Consider the following 23,968-nt stretch of genomic DNA (forward strand, 5'->3'; position numbering starts at 1 on the left):
TTCCTCCTCCTCTTTCCCTTCCCTTGCACTTTTCCCCTACGCTTTCTTACCCCCCGCCCTGGCCTTGTCCTTCCTCTTTCATTTTTCTCTGCTTCCGTCCCTCCTCTTCTCCACCTTTCCCTGCTCAATGTACTCTTTCATGTCTACTCCCACTCTCGTTAGTGAATCGCTAGTCATCAGTCAAGAATACGAAGAAACAAGGGTTTATTTGGGATGAGGCCATAAGTGCTGATGGGCACCAGAGTTAGCTTCTCCGCGCAGTGCGGAACGCCAGGCCTGTCTGCTGCATGTGTTGATTCATGCTATAAAATAAATGGCTTCGTTTAGACTGATTAGAGACAAGGTTGGTCTGATAGCTGGTAATTGCAGCATGAAAAGAGGTGTAGAGTTCGGGATTGGTTGTTTTAAATAATCTGTGTGCTCAGATATGATGCACTTATGCCGAGTGCGGATGGAGAACGTGACAAGGATAATGGATGTTGGCCTAAATGGGACTTGAAAGGGTGCTGAAGACCTCAAGCTTGGCCTCGTCAGGCGAGCAACGTCTTTATGAAGTCTAGAGTTTCTCCTGGCGTGTTTATTAAGCTTGTCTAAGGAGATATTTGCTTTGCTAACTTTGAGTGGTGGTTTTTGGCAGCTCCGAGGGGCAGAGTTTGACATAACACTTGCAAGGTATGCAAACACTTGGCACCACTGGAAGTTTTCAGACACAGATGAAATGCCAGGCTCGATGGAAGGGTGCCCAAATGGGTGAATGGCGAGGAGATTGATAACATAGAAAAATTACATACTACAAAAAGGAAGGGGGTGGGGAAAGCTGGCATCGAGAGCAGTTACATTAAAATGAGGTGTTAGTTCTTGGAAACTGGTCAGAATGCTGGATAACAGCAAATCGTGGGCTTGACACGGTGTGTGTTCGTTCTGGATGAAAGTTGAGCAATTTTGGCTGATTAGATGCAGGCTGTTGGTAGCCTGAAACAACGACGTTAAAGGGAGAAAAGGATGAACACAGGTTTTTGAAACCTTTTCTCTGCCCTGCCATGGTTCGTAGGGGCATCATCAGAATGAATTTTTCTAGATATCTGCCAGGGGGATGGCTGTGGATCGGGGCTGTGATTTCCTCTGGGTTTTTGAATTTCTGTGATGACTTACTGACAGATTGTTTTGGTTACTTGGGGGATTATTTTTTTTGCTTGCTTGTTTTCATTGCTTAATTTTTTCACTGTAGAAGATGAAGGCACAATGGTTTTTTTAATAGAAGGGACAATGATTTTTTCTTTTTTAATTAATTTAAAAATTAGTTTAAATTGGTACTTCTAAGTGGATTAAGCTGAAGGGCGTGTCAAACAGCCTCGGTTTCTGAATGACAACATCCTTGCAGGAAAAGTAGAAAGTTTTAAGATTGCATGAGCTGATTTTCGTCTTTTTGGTTTGCCTTGGCTTCTCCGAGTGGGAACTGTTCACTTTTACTGTGCCCCTTTTTGCTTCCACGCTCTCCTACCCGTTTAGCCGGCAAGGTCCCTAGAGCCTGGGCCACCACGGGCCTTCGGGGTGCTGCTGTCACACAGCTGGGTGACCCAGAGCTGCTCCTTTCGGGCAGCACAGGTGATGCGTGGGGGTGAGCCAGCCAGCCAGCTGTGGCCAAGAAGAATGAATTGGCAGGTCGTGGGAACATCCTTGTCATTCCTGTGGCTTTTTTCCATCCCTTCTTAGCCCTGTTCTGCAACAACAAGAGGTCATGTCCTGAGGCGCAAGCCCACAGCACCGTTAGAATTCCTGAATTTCCCAACTTTATTAAGTCAAGGTTTTAATGGAAGCGGGTCTCTTGCTGGGACAATGCTCACTTCTCTCTATCCTCACTATGAAAAATGGGGGAGTTTGATCCACTGCTGTTCATTTTCAACAGGCTTTTCCTTGCTCGCTCTGAACTTCTCGTGGGAATCGCAGAGAACGTTCCAAGTTGTCTCTGGAGGGAGCGAGAGGGACTGAGCGAGTTGGGGATGACTTTACTCAATGAGGCATGGCCCAGCTCTATAGGATCGTCCCTAATGAGTGATTAAGAAGCTAATGTTTGTACAGTGCTGGGAGGCTGGGAAGCGCTGTGGAAGTGCTAAGTACTGTTATAATGATAAGTATTTCTTAGGAGACACTTCCCATGTAATGTACTCTGCTCAGACCACTTGAAGACTTTTCAAAGATGTTTTGTCTTTTAAGCTGGTGGATCACTTAATTTGCCAGCGTTCGTTCGTTTGGTTTTACTGAAGCGTGAGGTGGATACCACAGAGTCCTGAGGGGCGGGAGTTGCGCGTCTTTTATGTTAGCACCTCTAGATATTGCTTTAGCAGTTGGGGTTCCCCGCAGCTCCTTAGCGGGGTTTCTGCGATGGTTGTGGGGTGTCTGGAGGGATGCAGAGCCGGGATCCCGGTGATTCGCTCGGTGGGATGCGGAGCCGGGATCACATGGAGCTGAGGGGTGAGGGCCACTGTGCCTTCTGCCACTGCGCCTGGCTGCCGGCTCTATGGCCGTGGCACAACAACAAAAGCGACAATATATTTTCTTCTGTGTTACACAGGTAGCTGTTAGCGCGTGGAAGGGAGCGTAACTGAGAGTGACAGGGACGTACTTGATGGGTTCTGTTAGGCATGGTCTCCGGCGTGAGAAATCTTGCCTCTGGCTTCCAAGATTTTTTCTGTCATGTCAGCAGAGAACTTTGGCCGAGCATCCTTACAACTCATTTGGTTCTGTGTGTTGGGGTTTTTTTAGATACGCAAATTCAGAGTATCTTAAAACCAAATCCTTTAGCAAAAATGCCCTTTGCTTTATAAAAATGTGCTAAAAATGGCTGTTGTCTTAAAAGGTGGGGAGGGTGGTAGATGGGATGGTACTTCACTGTGCCCCAGGGGGACGGGATGAGGATGGGGGAAACAGACACAAAGGCAACGTGATGCTAAAGGTTTTGAGGGGGTTAGAAACTGTAAAGAGGTGGCATGTCTTTAATCCATCTCCAGGTACTTCTTGAACCCATTTGCATCCTGGAGAAGGCCCTGTTTGCTCATGTTTGGCTGTCTAGAACATAGAAATGGGTAGGGAAACAAGTAAGTACCAAAGTGAGTTTTGTACATAACTCTTCAGAACCCAGATCCTGGCATGCCAGGGTGCAAATCCAGGGGAGAAGCCTCTAAACTTCTTTCAGACGTTTCTTGCTTGGACCGTGGCAGCCTCCAGCCTCTGCGTGTGACCCGCGGTGTTCCTGTCTCCCAGGGCGTCCCCTGGTCCCTCATGGTGGTGTTTTGGAGCAGTGAATCCTCCCTCCCTGGAGTCCGTACTGTTGTGAACCACGCGTGCCTCCCTGCTTGTAGTTAGTCCTCGCGTCTCCCACTACAGCTCCTGCTTCTATTTCCCCAGTGCTTCCTACACGCTTCTAAACTCTAAGGAATCTCTTCCTAAATATGGAATTAATTGCTTTAATGCAGCCTGCAGGGGTGTTCTCAGTGGTACCTGGGGGTGCGGGTGGGTGCAGCCTGGCTCGGGTGAAGGAGGGGGTGCGTCGTACGGGGGTACAGTGGTACAGGGTGGGCAGTGGGTGCTGCGCGGTGTGGGAGGGGGTGACCCGGGTGTGTGGGGTTGAGCGCACCTCAGAGGTGTCGGTGTCAGGGTGGGTGTTGGGGGGGGTGGTGGTGGTCAGTGGGTGCACAGCGCTCTGGAATGGGTGCGGGAGGGGGGTGTGCAGTGCCGTGCAGGGGGGGGTGCCCAGTGCCATGCGGGGGCGGTGTACAGGGGTGCCCGGTGCTGTGCGAAGGGGTGCGCAGGGGGGGGTGCTCAGTGCGGGGGATGCCCAGTGCCGTGCAATGGGTGCGGGGGGGTGTGCCCGGTGCCGTGGGGGTTCGCGGCGTGGGTGGGGTTTCGCCCGGTGCTGGGGGGGGGGTGCGGGGGGTGCCCGGGGCGGCGGGGGGGGGGGGGGGGGGGCAGTCGCAGCGGGGGCGGGCGGGGCGCGGCGGCAGCAGCGGAGTTCTGCAGCGCCCCCTTGTGGCGCCGGGCGGCGCCGCTCCCGCGGGGCTGCGCGATCGAGACCCGCGCGGGCGGCGGCTGCTTTCTCGTTACTTTTAAATAAAAAACGCAACCAACAAACAAACCAACCCCAAAAGAACCCCAACCAACCAACCCCCACCCCCCGCTCCAGCCGCCAACGCAGGTGTTTCTGGGAGTTCCTTCTCCCGCCGCGGGAGCCCTGTCGGAGCCGGGTGGGCTCCCGTGAAGCCCTTGTGTCGGTGGCGGGACAGCAGGTCTCTGCTTTTCCAAACCAAAAGTGGAAATTGTGCTTTTCTCCCCCAATGACAGCCTGATGTCTGCCGCACCAGGAGGCACAGCGGTGGTGGGGCGCCAGGTGACCGATGGAGGGGGGGGTCGTGTGGCTTGGGGCGCTCAGCCTGCGCTGTGGCCCAAACGCTGCCGAATTTCAGGTGTAATAACCAAATGCATGAAATAAAATGCAGACTAAGAGCCTGCTTCAGAAACGCTGAGTATCTGCGAGTTTGATGGTCTGTATAGATCAAATCCTGAATGCCCGCAGATAAGTGGAAACGCCTCTTATGCCGGAGTTGAAAGCTTTATATTTTTCTTTTCAAATACCATTAGAAGCAATTATCTCTGCCTCCCTGATGTCCAGAAATGTCTTTTGTTGCTTTTGACCAGGTTATTATAAACTTGCTGTTGACGTACAAAACAGTGTAGGAGCTGTTCGGGGAGGGGGTTTGTGAGGGGTGCGAGGGGTTTTTTCCTGGCTCATTTTCTTCCTCAATCTCAAGAATCATCCAAACGACCCGAGGGAGCGAGAGGTTAAAGCACAGATCGGTTATTTCTCCTCACCACAGCTTGGGGCAGGTTTGACCAGTTCAACCTGAGTTTTGCCAAGGGGAGGAGAGCAGCCACAAATCCATGCATAAGAAAACAACATGTTTTCAAAAAAAATATCTACTTATACTGCTTGACAGTTTGTAAAGAAATCAGACTCCCTTAAAGCTACAGAGCTCATGGGCTTTGATTTATCGTTTTCTGAATGGAAATGCACCATAACATTAGCGCTTTCAAGCCCAGTGTGATAATGTCTCTGGCATTGTGCAAATAAGTTCCTGGAACGGTACTCTGGCTGGTCAAAAGGTTTGGCTATATTTTATACAGAGCAACTCGCCTCACCTCTATATTAAGGATTATTTGTTCGGGGTGGAGAGGAGGAGGGTGGGTTGCTTGCAGGCTGCCAGAAATAGATGCATAAATTATATCGGAGAGCTCAGACCTGTGTGGAGAACAAGCAGCAGCGAGAGTAATGCTACCAAGATTTTCACCTTTCATTTAAAACAAAGAAATGAAAAAAACCCACCAAAACCAAACCCAACCCAAAGTGGCTTCATGTTCTTGTTTGGGGTTTTACAGCTGCAGCAAATTGTAGCGCGAGTGATAGCAGCAGAAATCCTATCAGGCTTGTGGCCATCGCTTCCATCAGCTGGCCACGTCGAGCTGTGGATGCTGGTCCCGAGGGCACCCGACCGAGCCTGCAGCTTTGTGGGTGCTTGTTTTGAGTTCAAAGTCATTTTTCCTCAAGTGGAGATGTTTAGAAGTTGGTGTGAGAGGCTGTTCTTGTGCTAAGGGCGTCTGTGGAAGGGTGGGAGATGGGAAGTGCCTTCTGTCTTGTCTAATCTCCCTCCTAATCTTCCCCTGCACCCCGTAAAAGCATTTTCTTCTTTATGAAGTGTTGAAATAACACACCGAGGGGAGGACTGGAACGCAAATCCCTGTTGCTGCTCAGCCCTGTGCGGGGCCGGCAGCCTGGATCTCTTCGGAGGGACCCGTCCGGTGGCTCCTTAGCGCATTTTTGGGACATAATCCTGACAAAAACCAGATCGGGCTCCCAAATCTTTTAGTCTAGCCTATCCCTTAAGCTGCCACATCTAAATGGAATGTGATTTCATGGTGGTTATTTGCAATTGAGGACCATCAACCTCAGGATTCAAGTGCTGGCTTTAAAAGCATGCGTTGTTGTTACACAAAATAATGTGTTTGTGATTTGGTCCCTGGGTGTTGGATGCCTTGGGTTGTGGTTTGGAAAGGGGTTTCTGCTCAACTGCTGGGATGTTTGTTTGTTTTCTTTTTTTTGGTTTAAGCGGATGTTCTCAAGTAATTCCTTGATCGCAAGAGCTCTTAAGAAAAACGGAAACGTTATGAAACGTGTGGTGTAAAATCTCAGCAGTTCAGTGGGTCTGTGGGGCCTCAGACAGGAGTTATAATGGAAATCGCTTAGAAGTCAGTGAAACGCCGATAACTTATTAATGCGGCTTTTCTAAAGCAAAAATCCTGCCGCCTTTGCTGTTTGCCGACAGGGAAAAAGCATAATTAAAGTTTCTTTGTATTGCTTTATAAGTGCAGGATCAGATGAACAGATTTATTTTCCGTACCTAGAGGACAGTCTTTAACGACAAGGTGTTATGTGGATTTTTTTTTTTTTCTTTTAGTAAGCGGCTTAACAGCAGTGCGCTTCTGTGAATACAGGGCGTGTTGGCTTATGAACACAGCTTAAAATTAATTGTGGGGGAGGATGCCCTCGGCCCGCAGATGGTTTCAGCGGCTGGGGGGGGCTCGGAGCCGGCGCTGTCGAGTGCGTGGTCCCGGGTGATGTGGCAGCTGTCAGGAGCCGGGATAGAGCTTCCTCTCATGGCGAATCGCATGTTCCTCATGTCAAACACACGTGAATTATCAATGCGCAAGTTACTGTTGTGCTGGGGGCTGGGTAACTTACGCACCCGCCTCCTAAAGGCCTTTTTATTCATGAGTATGTAAATCCAAGGCGTAAACACTTTGTGTGTCTAGATTCTCCCCAGCAGAGGGATCGATATGCAGGAAATGTAAGTTAACGAAGTGTCAGGGCAGAACTTCATCACAGTGTCTCTTCTGCCCTTTTTCGAAAGAAAGTGACTCCAGTTTCCTAAATTACCAGGCACCAGCGTCTCTCGTTACTGACCTGCTTGGCGGGTGGGATGCCGAGGTGCGGTGGTTGGGCAGCGTGGCAGAGCTGTCGGTTCTGGGTCAGCCCTGTGGCCATGCAGAAGCAGCCTTGGGATGCCCAGAGCCCCTGGTCGGCACCAAGGGCCTCACCATGACTTGGGAAATGGTGTTTCGCCCTTGCAGAAGTGCCAGGCATTGAGTTCGTTGGCACCAGTAATAATGGGCTTACAGCAAATCTAGAATTGTCATTCTTTCACCAAATACATGAGTAGTACAACAAAATATTGGGTGGGTTCTGCACACATACTTCATCAGGAACAGGGGTAAGAGATGCTCTAGATCAGGCACTTGAAATGTACTGGGGAAGTGCATTCCACTGGTTGTGGAATCTCCTTCTCTGGAGATATTCAAAACCCATTGGAAGGATGCGTGCCTCTTCAGCCTGCTCTAGGTGACCCTGCTTTGCTGGGGGGTTGGACTAGGTGATCTCCAGAGGTCCCTTCCATCCGTGACCATTCTGTGATTATAGCAAAGATTTGGGTTTCATGTTTTTTGGTATTAGAATATTGAGCGTAATGAGGTTGTTAGCAAGGGAAGTGAAGGACGTTCTTCCTCTGCTTGAATGACTTGTCTGCAGCCAGGGTAAACTGCTCTTCGTTCCTCTGTGGGACATGTTTGTGTGACAACTTGAGGACAAAAAGGCGAACGAGACACGTGCTTTCCCTGTGTTCCTGGTACCTGCACACGCAGAGCCTTGGGGGAGAAGCGAGGTACGGTGCGAATAAAGACAGCCTCGTCCCCCAGACACGTTCAGAGCAGTGTCTGCTCACCTGGGTGGAACTGCTGGTGGGAATGACGGTGGCCGTGCCCGTATCTCGCAGGATCAATCATGAAACACTAACAAGTCCTGAAATACAAAATTCCCAGCTGAGAGAAATGGTCTGGACAGCAATAAAAGCCCCTGCTATATATACATTAACACATACTAAACTACTACTGACTTCATTCCGACTTAAGCATGTGCTTAGACGTGTGGTTCAGTGTGAGCCACAGGGAATACATTAAATTATTACTCACGTTATGTAGTGCTGAAAATCACTATGTGCAAAAATAAAGCTACTGTCCTGAAGAATTTAATTTGAAGACTGGTTATAATAAATTCTGAAGTGAAATGTGTTAAAGGACAACTGGAGGGAAGAAAAGGCCTCTTTTCTTTTTCTTTTCATTTCTTTCATTTCTCCTTTAAATATAAGGAGTCAAGTACAACTTTATTCAGCAAGCTTCTCCCCGGAGCTGTTGTACTCACCGGTGGGTTTACTCAAGCAAAGAGGCCACGTTGGATGTTCTGTCATTGTCATTTTGCACGAAGGCATTGTGTGTGTGTGCGCGCACGTGTGTATTTTAAACAGTAGCTTTGTTTAAGGCTTACGGTGATGAACTACATCTTAAAGCAAGTTAAACTTTTATTGTTTAACCCTGGGAGAGATGTGGCAGTTGAAAGAGATTGGGTGTCCGGATTGATTTTTGGTCGGCAGTGAAGGCTGGCTGCGGACGCGTTACCTGTGTGCGGCGGGGGCAGCGCTGGTGGGGCATTGAGCAAACACTGGGACTTCTTCGTCTAATCCAGTGTCACGGGAAGAGCAGCCGAAACAATCGGCATCATCCTTCACCCTGATAATGCTTTCTCGCCAACTAATAGCTCCTTGTTCATCAAGGAAACGAATGTGCGCGGAGGTGACACGCTCTTCACCCACCGCTCTTTGTTCTAGGGTCCTCCAGACTGATTGTATCAGCTCCAGCACTGACAAATATCCCCCCAAACTTTAACACTATGTAAAATTGAGTTATGGGGTTTTAAGGTTAGACTCCTCTGGCTGAAGGTTGATTGTCTCCGAGAGATAAAGGAATCAGTACTCAACAATAACAAAATCTTTGCCATAGGATAATGCCTGTTATTGAGCTCACAGCTCTCTTTATTTGGTTACAAAGCTTCACCCCTATTTTTTTTCCCTGCACTCATAGGTTGAAGTGGGAGCTGCTGTTTGAAATTGGTGAATTGCTGCCGTTCCTCTATCCGCCCTCACCCTGTGCTTGAACAAACGCTCTGGCAGATAGATCAATTCCTTCAAACGTCCCATCACCCAGGGCTGTGTCTCGGCAGCTGCAGTTTTTAACTGAGTTGCCCTCGCAATGGCACCTTCCCAGCAGCGACGCAGTGCGAAGATGCTGCTGGCGCTTGAGTAGCTTTTGGAGGAAGAAGCTGTGAATTTTTGCTTGGACAAACCCAAAGAGCTTACTGTGTAAATCAAAAAATAGCAAGAGGAGAGCGTTAGCCTGGTTTTACTGTAATATTCATCGGTTGGAGTAGAGGAAATAATTCCCATTGAGCTGGGGCCGATGTGGAGTGTGAGTGGCTTGACCCGGGTCCGTTACAGAGCCGGTGGTGTAGGTGGAGCCCCAAACACCTTGTTCAGATTCTCTGGCCAAAGAACTATTTTGCATTTAGTAATGGGGCTTGGCCATCTGCTGTACATGAAAATGATCCAGCATCACTCTGCAGAGGATCAAAGCATTAACAAAAATGATGGAATTTGGGGGAAGAAATCGGAAGTTTATTTTAACTTTAAACTGATGGTATGTGGGGCAAAGCCATTCAGTGCTCAGACACTTTTATGTTGAGGGCAACAAGAGCCTGCCAAAAGAGATACCTAGGAGGGGCTGTGCTAGCGGTGGGCGAAGAAGTCACAAAACCCAAGGGAGGACAAAATTTAGTGGAGTGAAGCTCCCTGTACTCTCTGAACTCCTTCCAAATCCTGGAAGCGCTCTGCCTTTCCTGATAAACACCTGATGCATGAGGTGTGGGGAGAGGACATGCATGATAGGGATGAACTTCCCTTGAAGATTTGTAACAGGCAGGCAGTTGGTGTCAATCTTTGGAAATATATATAGAGTGGTGCTCTCCACCCCCCGTAACTTGTGTTTCTGCTTTACCCGCTTTTAATTACCTAAAAAGATGGAACTCTGCTGTCCCCCAAAGGCGGTGGGCATCTGCAGGAGAGGCCTTTGGCTCAGTGGAGCTTTCAGGTCTACCCTGATTTCTGCTTCCTTAAACTTCATTCATATCCTTATGCTTCAAAGCAGAGCGGATTGTTCCAGAGAGCTGTGGACTACAGGATGAGTTCAGAGATCCCCTGACCTTGGAGGGAAACGGTTTCCATCCTGTTCCTGTGCGCCCCCATCCTGTGGTCAGTGTATTAGGTGTGAGTTGCCAAGATTTTGGGCCAGATCCAGTGCTGGGGTTTAGCCTGTGTTGATGTTGCATCATTGCTGGAAGAAGCCTGTTATCCCGACTCGCCTCCTCTCACTCCGTGGTAGAGGTCCCTCACCCCTGGGTACCGTGCAACCAATTGGGTTTTGACATCCTCAATAACATTGCAAATTGTTATTTTCTCCTCTTTTACTCCATAACATTCCCTGGTGCTGGATGTGCTCTGGATTACATTTTTTTGTTACCCTGGTTTATTCTGTAGTAGGATGAATCTCATTTTATTATTCTATCCATATTCCTAACCTCTCTGTGTCCCCTACTATTATTTCCTCTGCTTTCACTTGATATTTGCATTACCACCTAATTTAGTATCTTCCTGCTCATTGAATTAATGGACTGTTTACTTGCCTTAGATAAAACGGGGACTAATACCCTGCAGTACCCCAACACAGACGCTTCTCCCCCACGTGACAGAAAGCCATTTATCACCAGCTTTTGTCTGTGGCCCTTGGGCCAATTTTCAGTCTGTGACGATTGCTTCTATCCAAGCCGAGGTAAATTAATTTTTTCAGTGAGATTTGCTGTGGCACCACATCAAACGCTCAGTAAAGTCTCTAGATATATTGCATCTTCCACATTACCCTTCATCTGCTAATTTTGTAGCTTGATCAGAAAGGCTGACCGTATGTGCCTAAGGTCATTCGCTCTTTACAAAACCCAAAGGTTGCTTGTTGCTAAGAAGGCAATTGTAGCTTAGCTTACAAAGTAATTTAGTCCCTTTTTGATTTTTTTTTTTTAAATCTGTTCTGTTATTTTATGAGGGTGACATTAGATTTGCCAGAGCCTTTTCCAGCTTCACCTTGGTATTGTATTTTTACACTTTGGTGCTACCTTTGTTTATTGCCCTTTCCGTATTTTTTGCCCTTTGCTATGGTTAGAAGGGAAGGCCAGTGGTTTGGTAAGTTTGGGAACTTTGTTATTGTAATTCCTGTAAGACTGCATGCAAAGGGAGACTGCTGGGAAGGAAAGCACAACCTTAGAAGTACAAAACAATAAATGGGTACATTTGTCTACCCTTTTCCATGCTCACACCCCTGTTCTCGCTCTGGTCTAGGAAGCGCACGGCTACCTGAGTAATCTCTGTAGCCATCAAGGAGCAGAACATGACTTTGGCTCCCTTGAGTTGTAATGGCATCTCCCAAGTAAGTGAGAAATCTGCACTGTTAACTTTTAGCTACGATTGTCACCTAGTGGGTGTCAGGGTGGTGACGCTGCTCTTGGGATGGGTTTCCACTTTGCTTTCTGCCAAGGTTGGTTTGAAGTTGCTTTATTTTCATCTGTAGGTGGAAATTCCACATCTGCTTCGAGTGTCTCCCTAGATCTGCTAGCTCTACTGGACCAGATCCATCAGCTTTGATTATTTTGTTGGGAAAAAAAATGCATTTATTTTGAATCAAGGAAAAATTCTGTAACCCTCATCTTCCCCCAGCCTAGGAGAAATCTAGCTGTGAAAAAAAACCCCAAACACAAGCTTTTCTTTTCAAATGCAGTTGGAATAAGTTGATCAGAAATACTTCAATTTTATATTTAAGGTCTTGCAAAGCCATTCTTAATTTGTTTAAGAAAAAAAACCCCAATGAACAGAAAAGCAAAGCAAGAAGACTGAAAAACACACAAACTTTTATGATGGAAAACTAACCAGCCCTACCAAAGGGAAGTAAGGCCAGACAATATCAGTATTTGAATATTCTCTTTTCCTCTGTTCTTTGATATGCAAACTTGCTGCTGATCAAAGAACTCTGGGAGGAGGAGGACAATAGTGCGGATTGTGGTGACTTTGGGTTTTGGTTCCTCGATTTGATCCCATGATGGCTGGGGTAGGCTTGGGACCGATGAGCACCGCTTTCCTCCCCTCCCCCTTGGTCTTCCCGTTCACGCCCTGAAGTCACGGCTCAGCAGGGGAGCTGGGCTGTCTGAGCCAGGGGCACCCGCACAAGCCCCGAGGTTGCAGAAACTGCCATAAAATGGCTATAGCTCTGCTGTCTACAAAGCCCCCATCCCTCTTGGGTACCCCAGTATGCTAAATCTGTGGGTTCAGGCTTGGGGCAGGTGGTAGGATTTGCTCCTTTAATCTTCAGTGTCTATTTATTACAGTGGAGCTCCAGGGCATCTGAGCATGGCCTTTCTCGCCAAGAGACCATAACAAATGGATGCACTACCTCTTTGACACACAACCGAGGTTTGCGCACCACCTATCTGCACGATTCGGTGCTGGCTCTTTCTGTCTCTGCTTCTTCTTTTGTTGTGGTGCTTATAAAACTAGGAGGGAGCAGGAAGGGCTTTGAATGCAAAGAGCACTCCGGTTGACCGTCCCCACCTGCCCCTTCGCTTCCTGGCCAGTCCCTGGGGACATTTTTCATAGGGGGGGATGCTCACCTTGTGGATGAGAAAAAGCTCTGCCCCAGGCCATGGGACCATGACTTAGAGTAACCCTTTTCCCTTTGTTTACTCTTAGGTATTGAACCCTTTCGCAATTGCTAATTATTTTTCAATTGCCCAAGACAAATGAGAAGGTTAGGGAGGTGCCATTTCTCAGTGACCCTGCCTGTCAATTGCTGTGACGCTTTATTAATGTTGGGGCTGGTTTTGTTAGATTTTTCTTGTTGGTTTTAAAGAATAAGAGGGAAATATCTGGAACTGCAGAGGTAATTTAAGCCTTTCTCTGTCTCTGAACGCCACCAGAAATTAGCAGACTAATGACACCGGTGGGGAGTTCCATCTTCTCATTGCAACTTAATTTTATTTTAAAGGGAAAAAGTGTCCTCAGAGAAGGTGAGGATCCACAGTAAACCTTAACCTTATACGAGAAGGTACAACAGTCTTGTCCTAGTCTTTTGGAAGATGATTTAATTCTTGTTGCAGTGACATTCTGTGGTACGACCCCGGTATCAAAGCGGTTTTGTACCAAGTTATGGCTCTGAAGAGTTTGCAGTTTGAACAGGCAAACAGACGAGGTAAAGGATGACGAGGGGGGTGATGCGAGAGCAGAGTGAAGGGATTTGACTCCAACACCAGGTGTTAGAGGTTAATGTCAGACTAGGATCAACCCAGCACCCTCCAAATTTCCGTTGTAGTTTGCGAGGGTGAGTTTGGGGATGAAAAGCCAGCAGTGTGATGTGCACGTGAGTCCTGGCTTTGCCACACTGACTCTATTCAAGCTGAAAATAACATTTAGCTGAAAACGTTGATTCTTAGCGGTTGAGTGACCTTGGCTCGCAGGGGAGTTGTCCTCGCTTGGATTTGGAGGAACAGGGGACTGCGGGGGCCACCCAGACCCCAAGCCTTTGTGCTGATGTTCTCAATGCCATCGCCTTGCTCTGGAGTCAGAGGGAACGTTGGCTTCCATCTCCATGTCAGAATTCCAGCTCCCTGGTAGCGTGAAGCTTTTAATCCACGTATGCAAACAGCCTGGGCTTCCCTGGAGGGGGGGACTGCGCTGTGGGGTGTCACTCTGGGGGGTTCCGAGGCTGCTCCCCGTGCTCGTCATGGGTGAAGGGTACAGGCTGTGCGTGCTTCCATGGGAGCCAGTTCTTGGCAGCTTTTGCGGGGCTGAGTCTCATGGTTCCCTATTGAATGGGGGAGCTTGAAAAAAATCCAACAAAACAACAAAAAAACCAACAAACCCTGCGCCTTTCAACATGAGATGTATTTTGCAGCCTGTCTCCAGGCAGCTCGCAACCCAAAGGGCATCACCGAATGCGCCAGCAACAAAATAGCAACTGGGGGGAGGGAACAGGAGGACAGAGGAAGATGGAAAACCTCCTATACAATAATTAGAATAAAATTGGGGTATCAAGAATACAGGGGTCAGCTTCTGTTCACACCAATATGGCTTTCACCTTGTAGAGAAAGGCCTGCACCAGGTAATTAGGTCAAGTCAATGATTATATATCTTTAAGCGAAGTGGAAGGGACTGTAATTGTGATGAAATTTGTTTGAAGAGGGAAAGCATGGGGAATTTTGTTTAAAGGTAACGAGTTCAAAGGGTAAATGAAGTTCAAGGTTCAGTTCCTGTTCACTCCTAACAAAAAAAAAAAAAGGAGAAAACAACACCCACGCACACCAAGCAGCCAATATTTCTATCAGATGAGTTGCTTTATCTTTTGGAGAAGGGAATGGGATCATATCCCTGTAGGAAAACTGGAATTAAACCAGTGACAGCTCTTTAATGGGGCTTTCTTTCTTTAGGAGCCAACAGAAGGGTAAACCTTGTGTAATGGGTTTTTTTCCTAGTTGGTTTATTCTTCCCTTCGGAGCGCGCTGCCACATGCAGCCACCTTGCATGCAAATCGGTGACATCCCGGGAAGGGCCTTTCCTGTGATATGCAGATACCCGCTCTGTTCATGGGAACTTTTCAGGGGAGGGGAAGGCAGCTGGGCCATGAACGGTGGGGAAAACTGCCCACCTTGGGGGATTTAGTAAGATTTCAGCTTCCCATAAATGTTTTTAGGTGGAAAAAAATTGTGTTCCTATTCATGCTTCTGAAACGGTCTGTTTTCCTCCCAGTAGATACATGACTTCTCTCGATGGTAGTGGGTGTTCTGGTTGGATGGAGGGCAGGAGCGACCTTCCCTGGAGCCCGGCTGGGAAGCGCTTGGGCGCTCTTGGGCCTGGCAGAAAAGGGCGTAAGAAAAAATAGTCGATGGCTGCCCTTGCAAGTGGTTGGTCTAAAATTGGTGTAGAAAGATGGGCTAATAGTTACAAGTCAGGATCTCTGGCCTCTTCCTTGCAGCGTGCTTATGTGATTTTGGAAATGGTTTTGACTGTGGCACCGAATATGATCTGTAAACCACCAGTGCATCGGTCCTGGGGGTCTGGAAGCCTCTTCTACCTGTGGCCACAGCTGGGCACGTTTGGGCCCAAAGAGTTTTGCAACCGATGCTTGGAGGTGGCTCTGCAGGAGGATTCGTCAGTGCTTGTTGTCCCCTTTTCTCTGTGGAAACAAAGAGGGGTTGTTAGTGGTGGTAATGACCGTGCTGGTTTTCCTTGCATGAGTCTGGAGCCTTGCTGCTTTTTTCCCCCTCATTTTGGGACAGGAGGCTCACTCCGGGCACAAGAGAGTGTTGTTTGACCTCATCTTGAAGCTAAACCGCAGAAGTTTAGGGCTTCCCTCGCTTGAAGGGGAAAAGTACCCCAGGAAGCCCCTAAACTGGATAGAGATGGGGGGCAGCCCCCAGACACCTCACGTGGTCAGGAAAGCTGGCTGTGAACTTGGTCTGGCGCTCGCACAGCCTGGCCGTACGTGAGTGCCTGGCGCTGGGGACGCGCCACGGAGGAGGACACGGTGACACGGGTCCTGACCCATCCTTGCTGGGAGACCACGAGACCAACGGAGCCGGGACTGGGAAGGGGTGGCTGGGGAAGGGCAGAGCCTCACCTCTGCTGAACCCCGGCTGCAAATATTTCCACCCTGGCCAAATTTAGCAGAAGTTCAAGGAACAACATTGCAACAATATTAATGACCCTGAAGGGCATGAAAAGTTCAGAGTTCGCCTTCTGTTTACACCACTGATGCTTTTCTCTCTTTTTCTATTGCACCCGTCCAATCTTACGTTTAAATTGGGTGTCACTGGTCGCTGTTAGGATCTGTTTTGTGACATTTCAATCTGTTTTAGGTTTGTGGGTTGTTTTTTTTTTCTGGAAAAATATACAGTGGTTTTGTGTGGATAATGGAGGGCGAAGGGTGGGAGCGCAAGGGTGTCGGGTCCGTGGGGGAGCAGGGTGCTCTCGCCAGCAGTTCAAGGTTCACTCTTTGTTCGCGTGTAATAAAAAGTCTTCAGTTATCAGGTATTTAAACCCAAATCAGCAGTTCCATATCCGTAACCTGAGCTTAAGCGTTCCTCCGTCTAATGGCCGCGCGGCTGTCGTTTGCAGCGAGTTGGGTGACACTCGATTTGTACTCGGTGACGGGAACAGATGGGTCTTCATTGTGAGAGCCCGCCTGTATGCAAATGTGAACGGAGTTTCACCCGCGCCCGCGCCTGACCTGGCCACGCAGCGGCATTTCCCCGGCGCGCTCAGCCGGGGGGGGCGGCCAAGGGCGATAAAAAATGGCACTGGGATAGTACCAGCGGCAGGTCAAGTTTACCATCCGTCTTTTCAGCGGGGAACCGAGATGGCAACGCGGTTATTTAGTTTCAGTGTTGATGTTGGTTGCAATAAACTCCATCATTTCACCTGTTTATGAACCCAACCTCGCCCCGGTTTCTCGGCAAAAAGGCAAACGAGGGCGGGCGATCGGCTCCTTCTTTCTGCCGGGATGAGGAAGGGTCCTGCTCTCTGATGGGGTTTCTTTTATTTTTTTCCTCTTTTATTTGATCCTGCAGTCCGCATCGTTACATTTTTCCTTCCCTCCCCTTTGTATTTTGAGGTTTTGTTTATTTCTTCAGAAGAAACAGAAACCCGTCTGTGCCGAAATGGGCTTTTTTATTATTTAAAAATTGAGAAAAATGATAATTGATGCCGGAATAAACAAGCAGCATTTTAGGCGTCGGTTAACAGTTTTGCATGTACATAGGCGGGATACAATATATAATAAATCTTACCATTTAAATGTGCAACCCTTCATTAGAGTGAAAATATGAACAGCTGTAATCGCACATTTATGCCGGCGACAGAGAAAAATCTGGTTACAGTTGTAATTTTTCATGCTGATGAAGAACTGGGAGCAGGTTCGAACACTGATTCTGTAACTGGGTGGAATTTTATTCCTCCATCCCCTCTTTCCCCCCCCTCACCTCCCTCTCCCCCCCCGCCGCCTCTCCCCAGCCACAGCCAGTAGTGTAGCAAATTAGCGTCTTTTGCTCACAGCAATGCTCCGTTTTTATATTATTCTCCGGCTCATCAGAAAAGTAGATTTCTCATGCCAATTGTAGAGCCCTCTTGGCTGCCGGCTCCTGCGGGACTGACCCCCCAAACCGTGGGTAGGATGAATGGTTACCCGGCCCCAGGACATCTGTTCTTCGAGGGATGCTGTGAGCCGGAGCCTGGAACTGATATAAAAGAAACACTCGCTACAAATAGAGTAAAAGCTTCTTGCTGCAGTAAATCTTATTTCTTGCAACTTGGCTTCCAGCAAGCGACCGGCACGTCTTGGGAGAGGAAGGGGGGCTGAGAGAGCAAATGCTTTTTTTTATTATTATTATTTTATTTTATTTTTATTTTTTAATGGTGGAAATGTCTGTTTTGCAGAACCGGAGCCTGGAATGCAGTAGCTGTAACCATTGCAAAGCATCTCGAAATCTTCCTGTCTTGTTTTTATAGTTTATTGTTCTTTCTGTGTAAAAAAAAAAAAAAAAAAAAAAGAAAGAAAAAAACCAAACCAAAACAAAAAACCAACAAAAACCAACCAACCAAAAAAACCCCCCCAAAAAAACCCCGACCACCAAAATGGAACTCTCATATATTTTTAGGCAGTTGAGCCTCCGCTCAAATCATCATGAATAGAAATGAATGGCCAGAATTCGAGCTGGTATTTGTCCAGTCGGCACTTGTCATAACTGACAGGGATGATGAAAATAAGGCACTTTGTACATATCGAGAAATTGAGGGCTTCTGAAATGGTTTTATTCCCTCGTTTTTAGTCATTGAAAAGTGGGTAGATCATTAATTTCCTGTCCTGGAATAAGGAACTGCTTTGAACATGGGGAAGGTTTCATACATACATTTGTAACACAAACATACACTGCTGCTCTCGGACGGATGATTGCCGTTTGACCTAATATTCTTACCTTAATACGCCAAGGTCTTTATTAAACCATTACTTAGGCATCACTTGTACGGACTGCGGGTCACGGGCAAAACTCGCAGCGAAGTCAGAATAATTACTAAATAAAACTGAATAAAGACTTGAGGATTTGGCCCATTCTTTGTGACCTTGAAATTGCTCTCCAAGGAAATTCTGGCAGGTAAAGAGAATTGGATTTATATTCTGATGTATGAAATTCTGGTCGTCTCACTTCAACAGAAAACTGACTGTAGGTTTGTTCAAATTTATGGGACTAACTAAAGAATTTGTAAATGATTTTTTTTCATTATTTTCTGGAGGAAGAAAAGCTAAGGGTGACTATTAGAAAATTATTGGTCAACCAAAAGCATAATTTTTACCATTGAAAGCAGCTTAAAAGAGACTGGTTTAAAAGCGGTGGGGAGGGAAGGAAAACTTTATTTCAAGCAAGTTGATCTTATTAATTACACTTAACAGTTTTCTGGTTATTTGCCAGGCTAAAGGAGCTTTTTTATAAGTCAGGCTATTTTATTTGAAAAATATAAAATCTTGGGAAGCTGGAAGCTGCTGCTGGATGCGAGAGTGCCTACGTGCTTATTACAGACGAGTGCCCTTTGGCAAATAACTGCAGCGCTCAGCCGAAGTGCAGCAGCTCCTCGTTACTGTCGAGGACTCCAGCACCCCTTAAAGTGTGACTGTTTCTCATTAAAGGAGTTACAGAAACAATCTGGCTAATTTTCCCTAAAAGGCTGCAGCGTGTTTCCAGAATGCTCAAATTTTATTATTTCAGCCTCATCCTGCCGGTCCCTCTCGCTGGAGGGGCTCGGTGGGACCCAGCCCCCAGCACCAACTTTTAGTATCTGCCCACCCTGGGGGTTTAATCCAGCCCCCCCCGGGGAAAAGCGGCACCCGCTCCTGTCCCCTGGCTTTCTCCCCTTTTCCCCCCCATCTCCCCTCTTTTTCCTGCCTGCCACATTCCCCCAAAAAATCCCACCCAGGTGAGCTAATAATCAAGGGAAAAACAAATTATTTGACTCTTTTCTGCTGTGCTGCCACATGAAACCTTTTCTCTCTGGCATTTTGGGTGCCCTACGATTTTAAAATTCTTGAATGATATTCCATCTTTTTCTTTTTTTCTTTTTCCTCCTAGTATTTCCTAAATGCAGCAAAAGGCAGTTATGGGGGAGTTTTGTGTGTAGATTTAGGTAGTGCTGATGCTCGGGGGAAGCATCTCCCTTCTGGCCAGTGTCGCACCGCGGCTCAGGGCAGCGCTGGCCCCTTGGGGTCCCGGTGGGTCTCTGGACCCTGTACAGACCCCGGCGGTGGCCAGAGAAGGGGGTCCAGGAGCCGGAGAAGGGGTCCAGGAGCCATCTCGTGGCCACGGTGCCGAGCCGCAGCCACCCTGCTTCGCTCCGAAGGTGGGACCTCAAGGAGAGGCGAGAAAAGGGGGGAAACCGCGTTCCAGTATAAATCAAACCGATCAGTCACTGGGAATCTGGAGAAAGTGGCACAGGATATAAATAGAGGCTATAACTGCGGTGACAAGCAGGGCTGCAGTTGTAAATACTCATTATCTTTCTTAATATGACACCGTGTGGATTGGGAGAGCTCGGGAAATTACAAAGAGGGGGGGAATTAAAACCAGGAGAAGGGAATCTAGTGGTTTTAAACCTAAAATCTTTTCTGTAAAACAACAAAAGGACACCCCCCACACCCATTTATATATATTATTAATATATATTAACTTAGCACCCTGTCTCCTCCCCAAAGCTGAGTGAAAGCCCCAAAGACATCTGTTTGCATACATTGTGTGTCAGGCAACATCAGATCTGAATAGAATTTATCTAAATTTTATATGCATGGCTTGATGTAAATTGAAATAAATTGTACAGCATACCCTGCGTTGGACATATTGGTTTTTCCTTCGCTGCTTGAACTTTTAACCTCGGGGTTTGAGCCGGTCACACGCTGACCCATCTGAACTCTGCTGGTAGAGCCAAGTCTGGAGGGATGACCTTGCAGCCATGGCAACCCCCAAAGATAGTCCAGGCCTTCTCCATCCTTCCCTGGCCCTTAAAAACTGCCAAGAAATTGGTTATATCTTGGGCATCTCCGTGCAAAGATGCAAAAAGTTGGGTTTGTGCCTCCCCCACTGCCGAAAAGCTTTTCCACGTCAGCCCCTTGTGCGAGGACCATGAGGAAGAGGATGGGTGCTGGGTACCACGGTGTGGGTGGGTAGGATGGGCCCTGCCTCTGCCCCTGGCTTTGGTGGGGAACTGCTGCAGAGCCATTTCCCTCCTCTCCATCGTGACTCAGTTTCCCCACGAGTCTAATAGCAATAATCTTTTGGGGCATTTTTAGTATTTTTTAAAAGGTTTGGGCTTCCCAGGAGATGAATGTTAGGTACTTATTTGTTATGCATCGGCACATAACGTGGTGGTGGTTATTGCTGCTCTACCCAGCCCAAGCGAAAGTACAAATTCCTTAAAAGTTAGATGGAGACAGGGCTGAGAGCTGATTTTGGGGCTCTGGGCTGCCCCGTCGAGGGGGAGAAGGGCTGATGAACAGCGGGTCCAATGGCTGGTAGCTCAGGATTGTGGTGGATTTTGGAGACGGGCACTTAATTGCAGTTTTTTGTGCTGAGGAAAGGATGCATTTCCCTTCCCAAGCTTTCGCACAAGTGGCCGACAGAAAGCCACGCTGCGGTGGGGAAGGTGGTTGGTGCCCTTCCCAATGGCGGCTGCTTCCGCTTTGAGCCCGGCAGAGCACAACAACGGCCCTTGGGAAGGGGCAACATGTGTCCACGCATGTTCTGTGGGCAGGAATAATTTCCACCCCTGTCATATACTCAAGTTGGAATCATGCACTTGTGCCCTATGCAGTTTGTTATTGTAGGTGTATTTATTATATTAAGTTTGTGTATAACGGTTGCTGTTTTGCTTTGCGGCTCATCCTCCCTGGATGACCATTTGGTCAATTCACTTCTGTGCCGTGACTTTTCCTTGCGCTTGGTAGGAAAGGGGAAAAGTTTCTGTAATTCTGAGCGATGCCCAGCGCTACGAGGCCAAATCCGGGTGAAGAACATCCGCCTCAGTAGCACCAGCAAGTCTTCAAACTGGAAAGAGGTCTCGTACAGGTAACGATGGTTTGGGAAGGTCAATTCACTGGAGTCAGGCAGCAAGAATGGGCTTTCTGCCATCCCTGCTCCATAGATGTCTCAGCTGGAGCTGGGACTGGTTTTGGTATGGAAATCCAAGGAATATCACTGGTTTTGTATTGCTGACAAAACGGATGTTACTGGAAGGAGAGTCTCTCCACGTCCAATTGTTTCCCTTTGCCTTTCTGGTGCACCCCCAGTCTCCCTGTGTCCCAGAAGACATCTTCATTCAGCTTTTTTGGACTTGAGAAACGCCAGCATTTGCTGTTGAAGTTGTTTTGAAAATAACAATGTGGTTTCTCCCTCTCTGAGCTCCAGAACAGAAAATGATTTGTCATCGGTACCACACATAAGCATATGCTTAATTGCTTTCCTGAGTTTAGGTGTCTAAAGGGCCTGACTGCAACTTCCAAAGACCTTGGAACAGCTGTGAAAATACTCGCTTGCTCCGAACAATGCGAATACAAATACTGGCGGCGTTACCTACTCGGCCAAAGGCCTTGGGGGTAATGTCGATGCTCATCCGAGCAGCATGGCTGCCTCAGCAGAACCGGGCTTGCGAGAGCTGTGCTTTTGTGGTTGCGGTGATGCCTTTGCAGACCTGGACCCGTTCTCCACCCTGCCCCAACCCCAGGGAGATTCCAGGGAATGGGACCTGTGTCCCTGCACATCCCTTGGGATGGAGGAAATGGAACCAAGAGGTTCTGGAGGTACCAGAATGGGAATTAAGGAGTAGAGCGTCTATTTTTACCTTATGTGATTCTGCTTGACCTGCAAGAGAATCTTTTTGCGTCTTCCCTCTGCATCACATTTGTTCATCTGCGGAGACGGTGCCCTAAAGTTTTAAAGCTTCACAGCGTCCAAAATACTCCGGGAACCTTGGCTGGAAAGCGCTACGGTGATGCGGGCCTTTATTTACTTCTGGTCCCCACCTGGGCCATATTGCGATGTTCCAGTGATGTGTGGTGTCTTCCAGACAACAGAACTTACCGATAATTTATTTAATAGATGCAGTGTTAAAAAAAATTCCTTCTTGCAGCTAACTGAGAGCGAGCCGTATTTCATCATTACAGAGCAATAAGCAGGCTATAGATCCCTGTTTATGGCCTATTTTATCAGTATGACTTCATTGTCTTATTTTTAAAAATTGTTGTTATAACCCTATTATAAGTTAATAGATATAGGGCTGTAACCATAATGTAAAACAACTTTTGCAAATCAGCTGCAATGTGTGTGACTGAGCCCTGTTTAATGCAGGGAGCGCAGGAAGGGGCTGCGGGTCCTTCGCTGCTGCCTGTCGCCCCGTGGGGCTGGTAGAGTCCCTGCTTGTACCTCTGCAAAGCAGAATATAGAAGAAACTTTGCATAAAATGAACGGAAAACCCTAAAAGCTCCACAATATTCTCGCCCCTTCTATCTGTTATAAAGAAAATCTTTCCCATTGGCATGCAGGAAAGCATGAACGCGCTCAGTAAGGCACAGGCTGTTTGTATTGGAAGGACGTCAAGGTTTCTGTAAGCAAAGCGGGATGTGGGAAAATCAGTAGCATCATTTTCTGCGTGCACGGTGCTCTCAGCTGCATGAGCTTGTCACCAGGAGGAAGCCAGAACCCCACGATGTTTGTTTTGTCCTCTGCCTTTACGGCCGGAGATGCGCTAGCGATAGCTGAGAGGAAAGCAGCAGACGTGGAACCAGCCCAGCAGTTAATGTTATAGCTCCACGTTGGTAAAATCTGGGTTTTAAAGTTATTTGCTTTGCCCGATGTATTTTTAATGCACCGAAATGTCACAATAAGGGCATAACTATGCCAGGAAGCTATTGTAAAGCGGAGTGAGATGTGGATTGTAAAGTGCCAGGGCTGCGTTTTGCGAAAACTCCCTTTGTAGGTGCTTCAAACCAAGAAAAGCCTTTCCTGCGTTCAGCTCAGCCGGACCCGCGTCTGAGTGTGCTCTTAGCGGGGAGTGGGGCTGCTGGGAACAGGCGAGGTCCTACGTGATGCTCTTCTGACAAGTATCAGACCACTTCATACTCTTTCTCCTGTGCCTCTGGTTTCTTAAAAGAGAGCCTGAGAGGGGAAAATAAGTTGCCTGAGATGAAAGAGATTTAACAGCAAAATTTAGAGGAACACCTGGAGTCCTGACTCCATCTCTCTGCTCAGCTCCTGGAGCTCATTCTCTGGAGCTTCCTTCATTCCCCTAGCTATCACTCATTTCGTTAAAGCCCTATGAAAACCTCATGTGATTTTTTCATCCTTTTGGTCTTCTTTTTGTTCTTTAGTGGCCATTTTTCTACATCTTAACCTTATTCTGAGTGGGAGGGTTAATTGTTTGACCAGTGCTGGAGGATGAGGCATTTCTGAAGCTGCTGTGCATACAGGCAACCACGTGGCACAAAATCTCCAACTTTCGGACTTTTCCCAAGGTTTTTGGCAATGTGACGATGCTGGGGCAGAATCCTTACAGGACAGAGCATTGCCTGGTGAGCCAGGTGGGCATTCATGCTGACCTCTCCATTTGACAGCTGGTGCCAGTGGGGAATTGCACATTTTTGCTTGCATACACTAATTTTTGGAATTCTGTCATCTGTGCCGCGATGGATGGGGGTTTTTTTGGCTGTGACCATGCAGGAGCCAGTGCTATGTATGCCGTGTTGCTGCTTTCGCTCTCGTGGTGTTGCTGGTAGACTGGGTAGGAATTATCTCCATTCTGCAGAGGCAGCGGAGGACTAGGAATTGAATCAGAGCAACTTAAGTTATTGTTAA

The 23,968-nt window shown here is 47.7% G+C and overlaps 1 protein-coding gene across 4 annotated transcripts in view; it reads left to right on the top strand.

Annotated features, from left to right (window-relative positions):
- The window catches only part of SKAP1 (src kinase associated phosphoprotein 1), a 159,348-nt gene that overhangs the window by 31,892 nt on the left and 103,488 nt on the right, over positions 1–23,968 (top strand). The window lies entirely within an intron of this gene.

The sequence above is a fragment of the Chroicocephalus ridibundus genome, chromosome 17 (assembly GCF_963924245.1).
Source record: "Chroicocephalus ridibundus chromosome 17, bChrRid1.1, whole genome shotgun sequence".
Classification (NCBI taxonomy): domain Eukaryota; kingdom Metazoa; phylum Chordata; class Aves; order Charadriiformes; family Laridae; genus Chroicocephalus; species Chroicocephalus ridibundus.